Source organism: Rhipicephalus sanguineus, chromosome 4 (assembly GCF_013339695.2).
Source record: "Rhipicephalus sanguineus isolate Rsan-2018 chromosome 4, BIME_Rsan_1.4, whole genome shotgun sequence".
Classification (NCBI taxonomy): domain Eukaryota; kingdom Metazoa; phylum Arthropoda; class Arachnida; order Ixodida; family Ixodidae; genus Rhipicephalus; species Rhipicephalus sanguineus.
The window spans coordinates 211,519,607-211,532,099 of NC_051179.1; the positions used below are offsets into that span (position 1 = coordinate 211,519,607).

At 43.9% G+C, this 12,493-nt stretch overlaps 1 pseudogene; it reads left to right on the plus strand.

The window, feature by feature from the left end:
- The first annotated feature begins 411 nt into the window (after positions 1-411).
- Positions 412-12,493, plus strand: part of LOC119392029 (high affinity nerve growth factor receptor-like) — a 34,545-nt pseudogene continuing 22,463 nt past the window's right edge.

Sequence of the window (12,493 nt, forward strand, 5' to 3'; positions counted from 1 at the left end):
ACAAACTAGTTCCCTAACTTGCTTCCGCATGAAGAGATAGCTTATGTCCTCCTTTTCCTGTTTCTGGTTGAAAACTTTCCCTGCTACTCTTGTTGTACTTATGATAACGGTCATTAGGATTCGTTTCGTGACCATTTAATTCCAGTTACTATTAAACTCAGCTTATCACCTCGCTCCCCTCATTTCAGTTTCCCCTGTTTAGCAGCTACGATATGTTGGTTGTTCAATTAGCCTCGTGAAATACTCATTTGCAGCAAGGTCCCGAATAATAAGATGAGCTGTTCATTCTGATACTCTCACTACGACGGACTTCTTGCTCTGTGTTTATAAGACTGACTGCATGGTATTCTTGTCATGTTCTTTTCCTTGACAGTACTATCCACAGTGTGGCCTGAGTACGTATCTCCTAAAGCCTCCAGCACAACCAGGAAATCCAGAAAATGTAGGCTGTTCACTGCCTTCACTGCCTTCACCTTGCGAATTCTTCAGTGCTTCGTGGCGTATCTTTGTTTATTCACTTCAAAAAACGTTTTTTTTTTCTCTCTCTTCCCATAAACATTCTTCGCACTTCAGCAGTACTTCAAGCCGGCGTAAAGTTAGGATTCCTTATCAGTTGATTGGGGATTATTTATATGGATATGTTTGTTTTTGACAGCAATGCTGGTAACGGTCGTCGCCAATATTGCTACGTCATATTGTTTTCGTGTGAGCAGAGCGGAACGACATGAAGAAATCTTAAAATGAAAAGCAACAAAATTTTCAGTCTCTCGCCTAGTTTATCCAATCTTATTTCTGTTAGTTTGCGTGTATAAAATGAAAATACCGACGTGCTTCGTTTTATTAGATTACAGACGTTTCATTGCGAACACGCATCGCTACATGACAACGTATAGAAGGAGCGATAGTTCCTAATGCGAAATACTTCTTTTTGCCCCGTCCATACTTGAGCCGCTGACATTTCACGACAGCAGCTGAAACAGTGTTCTCCTTGAGCAGCGCAATTTACTGCACTTCATGCTCAATTTTCTTGAAATCATTCCGTGCTCTGTGCAAGGAAAATAAGTACAAGTAGGGGATCGACCAGCGCTAGTGATGCAGTAAATGGACTGCGAAATTTATACGGCGACACAAAATTGTCTACGTCCGTTTTGATATATACGCCGTCGGGCAGGCTTCGCATTATTCTGGCAGACTACGACGCAAAACGCCCTCTGTGCTTCACTGTGCTTTTAAAGAAAACAGATATTACGATGTTGCACGCCTCGGAGCAAGGCCGAGCTACATCGCGATGGCGCCGAGTTAGGACGATGTTGCTGAAACATTCACGGACACGAACTCCGCAGTTTCTTCACTTCCTTTTCATTTCTTCCTCTATTTCTTCTTCAGCGAGCAATTTTCGCTTACTCCATGCTTTTCGTTCGTGTTCCGAAAACAGAAAAACAGAGATACCGCTCAAAAAACAAAAACAAATCTGGCGTCGTCGTCGGCAGTGAGCGCGCACCGTGTATGAGGAAAATGCACTACCTGATCTCGATGTATAACAAAAGGGACGGCTGCGTATTTTCCGAGACTCCATTCCGGTAGCTGCGCGAGCTATAAAATAAAAAGTCCGCGACTCACAGATTGCAAGTGCGCCGACGGCCAGGAACCCGGTATAGGCTTCTTCATTTCAACGAAGAAAAAAGAACCTCGTGCGGCTCGGATGGATTCAAGCGTGCGTCAAACGCCGCACGAGCTTGGCTCGCCGGTCATATATCTCCGTTTCTTTCACAATATCATTTCTTTCTTTTCCGAGATTCGCATATCGCTTGTGCGCCCCTATCGTCGCTCCTTATTCCATCGTCGTCATCTTGCGCACTGAATCGACTGTGGCACTCACCCCCCGATATTTTCCCGCTACAGGTCTTTTCTCGCGAAAGGTCTCCTTTTTCTTCCTTCTTCTTTTTTTGTATAGAAAGAATATCTACCATAGCTAGCGAGAAGCCAATCTCTGCTGTCGGGGAAACAACAAGGGAGCGGACCCCGGACGCCCGGGTCATCAATCTTAGGCGACCTTTGAAAATAACGCGCTTAGAGCGACAGCGGCACTCCCATTTGCTCGTCGACATTGAACAACGGAGGACCCATGGACCCGAGGCCGATGTTTTCATTAATTCGGACGTCTATCTAAGCAGTGAGAGAGAGAGAGAGAGAGAGAGAGAGAGAGAGTGTGTGTGTGTGTGCGTGTGTGTGTGTGTGTGTGTGTGTGTGTGTGTGTGTGTGTGTGTGTGTGTGTGTGTGTGTGTGTGTGTGTGTGTGTGTGTGTGTGTGTGTGTGTGTGTGTGTGTGTTTGTGTGTGTGTGTGTGTGGTGCGTGTCGTGCGTGCTAGATGGTAAGGGGGAAGCGTATCCGATTTCGAGGCGCCATGGGACGACCGGCTCGCGACAATCTCGGCGTTCCGTTATTTCCACAGGGCATTCTGCCGCGATCTCAATAAGCGGGGTGTGTATAACAGCGGGCGACCTAAAGCGCGGACCCTGCTGTGTTTGTGGCCGCACACGCGCATGCGCGAAGAAAGTTGCGGCTTGTTTTGCCTTCACGTCCATCCGGTTCCGCAACGAGCAATCTCGCTTATTAATTTCGTCAGATGTACCGCGTGCACACTTGCGTTGCGGCGCTAGATCTTTCGGGTGAATATTGACTGAAGCGCACTCGCTCAGCTATACGTATCCTGTACTACATTCAGTAATTTGCGTTATGTCACTTTACGCAGTCCGATCAATACAGCTCGTACTAAGATGGGCAAGATGATAAAACGGGAGGATTCGCTGGTTCTATCAGGAAGCGGGAAATGTTAGCATGCCATACTGCTTCCCTCAGCGAACGACGATATATGAAGCAAGGTATACGTGTACTGGTTCATCGTCGCAAATAATAATAATAATAATAATAATAATAATAATAATAATAATAATAATAATATAATAATAATAATATAATAATAAGAATAATAATAATAATAATAATAATAATAATAATAATAATAATAAATAAACAAAATGCGTTGACAACACACGCTCAAAAGGGCCAAACGTACTTGCACATTCCAACTGTAAAAACCAAGTTTATCTCTCTGGGCAACTGCCCGTAGAAATGCCGGAAGAACCTTTGCATGGCTCGAGGTGCGGGGAAAATTTCCAATTCTCAACATTCATCAGAATTCCAGCCTCATCCATATGTAAGTAGAATGAAAGAATTAAATTAGCTGGAAAAATTTGGGACAGTTGAGCAAGCTCGACAACTTACCAGAATTCCTGCCTCAGATAAATGTAAATGTTCTGAAATAATCAAATTACTTGGAAAATGGGAGCTGGGGAGGAGGAGCAATCATTCTGGAGCCATATGTGAACAAAATGAAGTCTCAGAAAAAGGGGGTGACCACTTCGACGTTAAGGTCTGTTTCGATGCCAAGGTTTCATCGAAGTCTACAATATAATTATTAACAATCTCATGTTACATAGCTGTACCTTTCTGGAGTGATACAGTGCAGCCAAGACCATTTTCAATTCAATTTTCAATTCTAGGTATGAAGAGTGGATGTTAACATCTCCTGGCAACATTACGCAATGACTTCAGAAAAGAAGTGCGCTTTTCGAAACACCATCAAAATTTCCCCATTTTTTAAGGGCGCCATACAGACGTCCACGATTTATCTTGCCTTGTCTGTAGAGGTAGCTCGTCTCTTTCTCTTGCGAGCGTGAACTATCCGTATTCTACCCTCTGTCTGTGTGTTTCTGTGTGTGTGGAGGGAAAAGGGGAGAGGGAGGTGAAAGAAATGCTTTTTCTTCATTTTGAATCTCCGTTTTTTTTCTCTAATATGTAGTAAGCAATGAAATGTGTTTCCGGTTGCCCTACAAATACTTTTCTTTCTCCTCCCCCCCTTCCCCCTTCGAAAATTTTCACGCTTGAATGTTTGCACTATCAAATGCACTTTCTGACTGATGCTACATCTTTTAATGAGCTGAGGCCTATTAGCTGCGAGTCTGTTAACAACGTGCCAATTGAAGCTGCACCTCCAGTTCTCACATTACCCCAATCTATCAAGCTCGCTAATGAACATCTTCTTCGAAGATTGCATTCAGAGTGAGACCGTTTTAAAGAGAGTGCTCAAAGCGGTACTCGGGGCGATGCTCAGAGCGGCGCTAAGGATGCGACGGTACTCTTCTGAGAAACGTTAAGTTGTTGCCTCTCTGTCTAGTACCACGTGTCTTGGAAATCTACGCAGCCACTTTGTATTCAATTCCCCGACTCATGTCGCACAATGAAGGCCGTCTTGCTTCGTAGCAATGCACTCAAGCGTTGCCAAGAAGCCAGCTTTATGTTCATGGAAGGGTTCCCTTGTGTTGATCGCGTCGCTTGAAGTTTCGCACCACTTGACGGCGAAAACATATACACAGAAAAGATCTAGTGACCTAGTAGTTCTCTAACGACGTGACTGATTAGAGTTTAGGCATACTTTGCGAGTTCAATCCATTTATGTGTCTTCTGTTCAGTTCTGTTCTGGCTGGGTTGCTGTGGCTAGGTTGAGGTTTGTATCCTCACGGCTACTCCATTTCTATAAGTCCTGCAGCGCAAAAAAAAGAAAAAAAAAGGAATGGTTATCCAAAAACAAAAAATGAAGTAAGAAATAACTATAGCAAACTGAAACAAATAAAATCACACCATCTCCCGCTAAAGGGGACCATGAGGCGATGCGAAGAAGCGTTTCGGCATGTAGAGCCCGCGTTTCAGAGGGGGAGTGTAGAGGGGAGGGGAGAGGGGGAAGGAAGAGGGAGAGGGGAAGGAGAGAGGGGGAGCGGGTGGTGGAAGGGAGAGGGGAAGTGGCGATGGCGAGGGGGAAAGGGGAGGGGAATGGGAAGTGTAGAGGGGGAGGGAAGAGGGGAGTGGAGGTGTGTGGAGAGAGCTTGCGCATGCGCAGTAAGGGTGGTCACGCCGCACACCACAACCACCGGATTGAACTCCGCTATAAGATGCTTCACATATAAAAGAAAAAAATCGGCAGATCCCACGCCTTGTGAGAATCTGTTTCATGTGAAGCAGTCGGTGAATAATTTGTCTGTGCTGCTTTTTTTTTGCTTTGAGCCAAGCGTTACGAGGTGAATCGATGTGTTTTTGTAAGTGTTGTAGTTGTGGGCACATCGTGGGCTTACCAGGAACGTCGACTACACTGGCGTTTAAAGGGTAACTTATGGTGCGACGCAACGTCAGCACTCACTTTAAAGCATCGCATCGTGAAGTGCACTTCACGATGCGATGATGTGAATATCATACGCAACTTTCGTTAGCGTATTCCTCCGGAGCCGAGAAACGCTTTTATATAGCTTGCTGAATCATAGGTATGCAAATGCAATGTTTATTAGAATGCTATAAAAGCGGAGCCAACACTGGAACCACTATTGACGTTAACTCGACATGACGCCTGTATCATAGGAGTACGTATGTAATGTTTATTGCTTGTTATAAAATGAGGTAGCCAGCGCTGCAACCTACAAGTGCCGTTGCACCGGCATTACGCCTGCATATGGTCTTTTTTCAAAGCAGTTCCAAGACCTAGCGTGGCTCTGTGGTAAAGAACCTGACTGCCACGCAGAATGTTTGGGTTGGATTCCTGCTGGGATCCTGATTATTATTCTTTACATCCGTCGGGCCAACGCTGCCGATGCCGGTTTTCCTTAATGCTCTCGCATTTAAATTACAAATGTCTGTTATCGCCGTTTCCTGGGTACACATAAACTGTAAATCAGCTGTGGCGCATAGCCGCATACCGCGGCCCCTGGTATACGAGTATTGCCACGCGTGTCTGGAGGAAAGGGTCTGAAGACCTACGCGACAGGATTTTCACGTTATTCATGCAGTGTCAGACAGTCATATTCGTCAAATCATCTTACCCTCCCATACCAATTTCGGTCTACACCAAGTTAAGGAGGCGATCACGAGAGCACCCAGACGTAGGCGGCTATCTATCTATCATACTAATCTATCTACTATCTATCTATCTATCTATCTATCTATCTATCTATCTATCTATCTATCTATCTATCTATCTACTATCTATCTATCTATCTATCTATCTATCTATCTATCTATCTATCTATCTATCTATCTATCTATCTATCTATCTATCTATCTATCTATCTATCTATCTATCTATCTATCTAGATATTAGAAGATAGATAGATAGATAGATAGATAGATAGATAGATAGATAGATAGATAGATAGATAGATAGATAGATAGATAGATAGATAGTAGATAGATAGATAGATAGATAGATAGATAGATAGATAGATAGATAGATAGTAGATAGATAGATAGATAGATAGATAGATAGATAGATAGATAGATAGATAGATAGATAGATAGATAGATAGATAGATAGATAGATAGATAGATAGATAGATAGATAGATAGATAGATAGATAGATAGATAGATAGATAGATAGATAACGCTCAAAGTGTCTTTGGTTTGCTAAGAAATGCTTCGCATTTAACAACATGGTAATGGACAGCTCGCTTGCAAGACTTCACTTTGCAACGTCTTCTTTCTGTCAAAATAGAACGAACGGTGATGTATAGGATGAATTATGCGGTGTTGGTAAGCTTTATCCAGGACTGAATTCTTGAAAAATGCGCGTTCTGTTGACCATTCACTAACTCAATAGGCCGTTTAAAAGCAACGGAAGTTTACCTAGTTGGAATCTCCGAAGTAGCACTTTGAAAAGTGTCCGTCTCAATGTTTTTTTTTTTTCTTTTCGTAATGTTCATCTTTTAGTGAATTAATGAAAAACTAGGGTCTATCGCCGGGTCTCACTTTTATTATGGGAATGGTCGTTTATAACGTGGCTAAAACACCGCGATTTAATGGGCACATTCTCAGTGTGTGTCAGAAAAACCACATATGTATCGTGAAATGTAAATGGGATCTGTTCGCTAGTCTGTGCACAGAGCCGTCCTGCCTAAGAAAGTGAACGGGCAAGGGCCAGAAGAAAAAAACGAAAGGGGGGGAGGGTGCAAGTAGAGCGCGGAAGGAAATTTACGAGAACATAAAAACATGCATATTGACAAACGCTCGAACGCACACATGCACACAAAACCAGGTCGCCCTTATATTCTTTCCCTCCGCTTTGTGCTTTTTATTATATCTTTGTAAGGTGCTTTTGAATGTCAACTAGCTATAGCGGAGGCAGTTCATTCACTTAAGTGTTTGTGCCGTAAAACCCATCCGATGGAAGCTTGTGCATTCGTATTCCGCATAAACACAGACCACTGTTCAGATTTCAATGCAGCATTCAATATGTGCGAGGGTCAAGCTATTTGGCGACTTAGCGGCGGAGTTGGTGCTTCCAGCCTTTTACTCAGCCTTCTCTTGCTGTTTTAATTATTATTTTTCCCAGATTGATCGGTGAAGGTTTTCCTACTGGCCTTATATTTTGTTTACAGTAAACGTAAACACCAATGCCCTAGATTTTTTATGACCCGGCACTTCGTGATAATATGTAAAGAGGGGCACTTTAGCGCGTTGGTCTTGAACTTTCTACTCAACAACGTAATCAACTGAAGAGAAAAACGTGTAAAGTTATGTTGCATGCAAAGGAGAACAGAAGGGTATAGGTCACAGAAAGATGAAATCAGGTCAGCCGCTTCTGGCAAATTCTGCATTGTTGTCTCTCTGGAGAACAACATATCAAAAGTGCCGTGAATGCGAGTAAACAATGACATTGCAACATCGCAAGCAAACACCGACAGAGAAGCTCGCATGAGCGCAGGCGAAGCACGCAGACTGGGTCAACGGGGCACGCTCTTCAGTCACGAAATAGCCGAAGGACCATTTGTGACCGCATATTAAAGCATTCTCCGATGAACACGGGCACTTACATATTAATAGCTGTCCCGTTTCACAATGTGCGTGCGGAAAGAAACGGCTTCAGCCGCTAGTTATTGCCGCTTCAGCAACGCGACGTAAATTACAGCCGTGCCGTGCCATTCACCGACTTCTATTGCATGTCTGAAACATCTATTATGTGCATGTCTCTCTAGAGTATCCACCATACTGACCGTTCTTTTTCTGTTTTTTTTTTGCGGAACAAGCAACGAGTGACACTCTTGTTTCTCTTCCAAGCACTTCCGGTCGAGCGCTTACTTCCGGTTTTAATATTCAGAAACCAGATTTAAAAAATAAAACTGGTACGGAATCGATAGTTCTGATTCAAGTTACAAGTCGTATCGAATACATATATGATATCAGAGCATAAGTTTACTTACGATCATCATCATCAGCCTGTCTACGCCCACTGCAGGGCAAAGGCCTCTCCCATCTTCCGCCAGTCAACCCGGTCCTGTACTTTCTGTTGCCACGTTATACCTACAAACTTCTTAATCTCATCTACCCACCTAATTTTCTGTCTTCCCCTCACGCGTTTGCCCTCTCTTGGAATCCAGTCAGTTACCCTTAATGACCACCGGTTATCCTGCCGACGTGCTACGTGCCCGGCCCATATCCATTTCTTCTTCTTAATTTCAACTATGATATCCTTAACCCCCGTTTGTTCCCTGAACAACTCTGCTCTCTTCCTGTCTCTTAAGGTTACACCTATCATTTTCCTTTCCATCGCTCGCTGTGTCGTCCTCAATTTAAGTTGAACCCTCTCTGTAAGTCTCCAGGTTTCTGCTCCGTAGGTAAGTACCGGTAAGATGCAGCTCTTATATACCTTCCTCTTGAGAGATAGTGGTAGACTACCATTCATGATTTGATAATGCTTGCCGAATGAGCCCCATCCCATCCTTATTCTTCTAGTTATTTCACTCTCATGGTTCGGCTTCGCGGTTACTACCTGTCCTAAGTAGACGTACTCCTTTACAACTTCCAGCGTCTCGCCACCTATCGCAAAGCGCTGGTTCTCTGCCAAGATTGTTCCACATTACTTTAGTTTTATGCATATTAAATTTCAGACCTACTCTTCTACTTTCCGTATCCAGTTCAGTAATCATGAGCTGTAAGTCGTCTCCCGCGTTACTCATCAATGCAATGTCATCAGCGAATCGCAGGTTACTGAGATACTCTCCATTAGCTCTTATCCCTAATTCTTCCCAATCTAGGGCCCTGAAACCTCCTGTAAACACGCGGTGAATAGCATTGGAGAGATCGTGTCTCCCTGTCGTACGCCCTTCTTTATTGGAATTCTGTCGCTTTCTTTATGAAGGACTAAAGTGGCTGTGGATGCGCTGTAGATTTCTTCCATTATGTTTATATAGGCTTCGTCGATGCCCTGATTCCGCAGTGCTTGCATGACTGCTGATGTCTCCACCGAATCAAAGGCCTTCTCGTAATCTATGAAGGCTATGTATAGGGGTTGGTTGTATTCCGCGCATTTCTCTATCACCTGATTGATAGTATGAATATGGTCTATTGTTGAGAAGCCTGTACGAAATCCTGCCTGGTCCCTTGGTTGATTAAACTCTAATGTCGTATTAATTCTGTTAGCAATTACTTTTGTGAATAGCTTGTAGACAACGGAAAGTAAGCTGATGGGCCTGTAATTTTTCAGGTCCTTTCTTATGGATCAAGATTATGTTGGCATTCTTCCAAGATTCTGGTATCCTCCCTGTCGAGAGACAATTCGTATACAGGGTGGCCAGTTTCTCTAACATAATCTCTCCACCGTCTTTCAACAGGTCTGATGTTACCTGATCCTCACCAGCGGCTTTGCCTCTTTGCATTCCCTTTAGGGCTTTCTTTACTTCTCCTGTTAATACTGGTGGGATGTCAGAGTCCTCTGGGATATTACTGCTTCTTACGTTATCATCCTGACTGTCTCGGCTGCTGTACAGATCTCTGTAGAACTCTTCCGCTACCTCACCTATTCTATCCATATTGGTTGTGACCTTGCCATCCTTGTCCCTTAATGCATACATCTGATTTTTGCCTATGCACAGTTTTGTCTTCGTAGCTTTGAGGCTTCTTCCGTTCTTTAGAGCATGCTCAATTCTCTCCATATTATACTTTCTTATGTCGACTACTTTACGCCTATTGATCAACTTCGAAAGCTCCGCCAGCTCTATTTCGTCTGTTGCATTTGAATCTGTCATAGCTTGACGTTTCTTAATGAGGTTTTTCGTCTCTTGGGATAGCTTACCAGTGTCCTGTCTAACGACTGTACCCCCGACTTCCACTGCACACTCCTTAATGATACTAGTCAGATTATCATTCATTGCGTCAACGCTAAGGTCGGTTTCCTCGGTTAAAGCCGCGTACCTATTCTGAAGTGAAACTCTGAATTCCTGTACTTTCCCTCGCAGAGCTAGTTCATTAATCGGCTTCTTGCGTATCAGTTTCTGCCGTTCCTTCCTCAAGTCTAGTTGAATTCTAGATCTTACCATTCTATGGTCACTGCATCGGATCTTGTTAACTACTTCCACATCCTGTATAATGCCCGGGTGGTCGCACATTATGAAGTCTATTTCATTTTTAGTTCCGCCATTAGGACTCCTCCACGTCCACTTACGAGTAGTCCGTTTTCTGTAGAAGGTATTCAAGATCCGTAAATTATTGCGTTCTGCGAAGTCTACTAGTAACTCCCCTCTGGTATTTCTAAAGCCGATGCCATATTCCCCAACAGCATGATCTCCAGCCTGCTTCTTGCCTACTTTTGCATTAAAGTCGCCCATCACTACAGTATACTGTGTCTTTACCTTACTCATTGCTGATTCTACGTCTTCGTAGAAGCGTTCAACCAGTTGATCACCATGGCTGGATGTAGGCGCGTAGGCCTGTATCACCTTCATCCTGTACCTCTTATTAAACTTAATCACGATACATAACACCCTCTCATTAATGCTATAGTATTCCTCTATATTGCCAGCTATATCTTTATGAATAAGGAACCCCACTCCTAGTTCTCGTCTGTCAGCTAAGCCACGATAGCATATGACAGTGCTGAAGAACGGACACGTCCTACTTACGATAAGGGACAATTATTGTCAGGATGTTTAATAAAAATTATTTGAATGAGCTTATTGAACGAGCAGACGGTTTTCTTGTGAGCAGCTGGCGGAGCAGGTCTCAACCAAGCGCTTCTTTTACGTGGCCTCCGAGATCCGCTTCAGTGGTGCCACGAGACACAAATGTAACCCAAGGAATATGCCAGAGAACACGAACACCGACGTTCGAGTGCCACTGCCATACACCCAATGATTAGTGTTGTCTACATTTTTTTTTCGCGTAGCCTGAGGTAGAACTGCGCATTTAAATCGGTGAAAACGTCCTTTGAATTAGTGTGTTCATTACGCGATGATTGGTGGGATTGTGTGTTCTTTGAGAGACTTGTTATTCTCACATCCGAATAATGATTACTTTTTCTCCATGATGGTGCGGCGTACTCTTAAACTTTATATGGTGTTCGTACTTATCTTTTCATTCCAGCGATCTGAGGTTCAACCAAATAGAAGCGATTGCCTGGACCGCCATCGAGGGACTACAAACTATAGAACTGTAAGTAATGTTCACGGGTTTTCCGAAGCGGTTGGCCCCTAAAATTCAGAACTGTTTTTCTTTCCAACAAATTCTTAGGGCTCTCCCGGGTTAAATGCACTTGCGTATATCTTCAGTGCAATAGCCCTGAATGCTCTTGCGAAATCACATTAAATGAAGTTCACTACAGCAGCGAAATGGTCCTGTTGGTAGCTCACGGTGAAGGGTGATGAATAGCGCCAGAGCACCAGAAGAATTTTTAATTATCTTTAATTAGCACCTTTAGAACTCTAAATAAAGAACGCTTATTTTTATAGATGCGCTTTAGATGTCTGTCTACCGTCGTCTTACTTTTGGTGACGCATACAAGCGGCCTCATTTCCTTGAACTAAATCTGACGTGAGGAATGTACGATATCCGGGCCGCATATGGTTTCCCTCACGCGTTCATCCGGTCCACCGAACCTAATCGGTTGCCTCGACTCGTTTAAAGCAACCTGTTATCTCTCTCATAAACTGATCCCAACGCGCATTCACCTGTATGTAGAAAAAAAGTAGGAAGGAGCTTGCATCATTAAATAGAAAAAAGTCGCAGTTTCGTCGCAAGGAGGAAGCAATAAATGCGATAGCAACAAACTGGAATGTTATACGTGCTAGCAGCTAACTCCTTTAGGACTTGATTTGGCGTATCATTACAAAACGATGGCGTAGGGGAATACGGCCGCTCCATGGAGCGAAGCGGTTTTGGTGCTGTCTGTCGCATCAACACAAAGTAAGTGGTGAAAGGGCAGCACGTACGAGGGTAGGACCCGTGTACTGATGTCTGTCGAAATAGTGCGCACGACCGCGCCCTTTTGATCAAAGTTCGCAGTTGCTGCCCGAGCGACTCCGCCCACCCACCTTTCCCCGCCACCATCGGCACCCTTCATGCTCCTTCGCCCAACGGAGCGTTTCGTCTCTGCTTGAACCGGGACCTTATACTTTCGCT